The following is a 2,022-nucleotide window of genomic DNA, read 5'->3' on the forward strand; positions in this document are numbered from 1 at the left end:
ATTTTTATTTAGTTTTAGTTTTCGCTGCTTTCGATGTTTCAATTGGATTTATCTTTATTCGTACCCTACTTAAAAAACCAGGCTAAACCAGCCTAGGCTGGTTGGCTGGTTTCAGCTGGTCGACCAGGCTGGTTTTAGAGGGGTTTTGGCCATTTCCAGGCTGGTTTCCAGCCATTTCCAGCCTGGTCTTAGCTGGTCAGGCTGAGAGATGACCAGCTAAAACCAGCTTGACCAGCCTAGCCAGGCTGGGAGTCCAGCCAGCCAAAACCAGATACGTCCAGCTTAAACCAGGCTGGTCAAGCTGGCTTTAGCTGGATTTAGCTGGTCATTTTCCAGCCTGACCAGCTAGGACCAGGCTGGAAATGGCTGGAAACCAGCCTGGAAATGGCCAAAACCCCTCTAAAACCAGCCTGGTCTACCGGCTAAAACCAGCCAACCAGCCTAGGCTGGTTTCAGCTGGATTTTTCAGCAGGGTATAGCGCTTTTACAATGGAGATTGTGTCAAAGCAACGTAACATAGAAGATTATAGTAAATTGAAACTGCGTCAGTCCAGTTTTAAGAGTTAAAGTTCAGTTTAGTTCAGTTCAGTGTACTGAGTTTGATGCGGCTGGGATGAGAATCAGCACCTCCATGTCCGAGGCCATGTTGCTCCACGGGAAAAAAGGTGGTTTGCCATCTCCAGGTTGGAGGAAAGTCCTTACCCCAGGTGGAGGAGTTCAAGTATCTTGGGGTTTTGTTCACGAGTGAGGGAAGGATGGAGCGTGAGATTAACAGGCGGATTGGTGCAGCGGCAGCAGTAATGCGGTCGATGTATCGTTCTGTTTTGGTTAAGCCGAAAGGCAAAGCTCTGCATTTAACGGTCAATCTATGTTCCTACTCTCACCCATGGTCATGAGCTTTGGGTCATGACCGAAAGGACAAGATCTCAGATACATGCGGCCGAAATGAGTTTCATTCGCAGAGTGGCAGGGTGACCCTTAGAGGGTGAGAAGCTCTGTCAACCGGGAGTAGCACGGAGTAGAGCCACTGCTCCTCCACATCGAGTCAGCTGAGGTGGCTCGGGCATCTGTTTTAGATGCCTTCTGGATGCATACCTATGGAGGTGTTCCAGACATGTCCCACCAGGAGGAAGCCTCGAGGAAGACCCAGGACACGCTGGAAGGGACTATGTCTCTCGGCTGGCCTGGGAACGCCTCGGGATGCCCCCAGAGGAGCTGGAGGAAGTGTCTGGGAAGAGGGAAGCCCCCGCGACTCTGCCCTCATAAAGGTGGACAAAAATGAGATGAGATGTCTGTTTACATAACATCGCACTGTGAGGCATGTTAAGGCCTCAGTGTACCAACAGGGGGCGATAATGACACTTTTATGCTGGGTTCACCAGTGGTGCTAGAAAAAAAAGTGGTGTACTAATACACCCGACACAAATTTTAAATGAAAGTAGGCAAAGAAACGACAAAAGTTAATGTTTCTTTAATTCATTGGAGATTATATATATATATATATATATATATATATATATATATATATATATATATATATATATATATATATATATATATATATATATATATATATATATATATATATATATATATATATATATATATATATATATATATATATTTTTTTTTTTTTTTTACATCAGTTACCTGTATTTAAGTTAACTCAAAAGGGCCTGTGCATACATGGAAAGACAGCTTTTTAGCTTACTTTCTTTACTGGCTTATTACTTTACATTTTATAAGTTCCTTTAAACATCAATCAGCAATTATTTTTAATTGTCACATTCGTGCATGCTTGTTTTAAACCAAACTATTAGGAGTCTGTCTTCTGTTGTCGCTATTATATACTAGTAGTTACCCTTTTAAATCGCACATTGTTACGGGATTTATTAGTAGTCTTTGCCTAATTGTTTTTAAGTGTTATATACGGTATAGTGTCGTTCACTAGCGGCACAATTAAGACAAATGTGAAATACTGTTTTACAGGGGCGATTTTAGTTTTAATTTTAGTGTGGATCA

General features: G+C 42.3%; 1 protein-coding gene across 3 annotated transcripts in view; it reads left to right on the plus strand.

Annotated features, from left to right (window-relative positions):
* Positions 1 to 1,391, plus strand: part of LOC100334158 (voltage-gated potassium channel subunit beta-3) — an 81,317-nt gene extending 79,926 nt beyond the window's left edge. The window contains exons 15-16 of one of the 3 annotated variants that reach the window (XM_073951655.1): positions 1 to 81; positions 433 to 1,391. The exon at positions 1 to 81 is cut by the window's left edge and continues 1,225 nt beyond it. The gene's annotated coding sequence lies outside the window, so the exon portion shown is untranslated. Of the gene's footprint in view, positions 82 to 432 lie in introns of those variants that run through there. The other 2 variants (XM_073951656.1, XM_073951657.1) reach the window with 2 other exon arrangements.
* The last annotated feature ends 631 nt before the right edge of the window (positions 1,392 to 2,022 follow it).

This window comes from Danio rerio, chromosome 5 (assembly GCF_049306965.1).
Source record: "Danio rerio strain Tuebingen ecotype United States chromosome 5, GRCz12tu, whole genome shotgun sequence".
Classification (NCBI taxonomy): domain Eukaryota; kingdom Metazoa; phylum Chordata; class Actinopteri; order Cypriniformes; family Danionidae; genus Danio; species Danio rerio.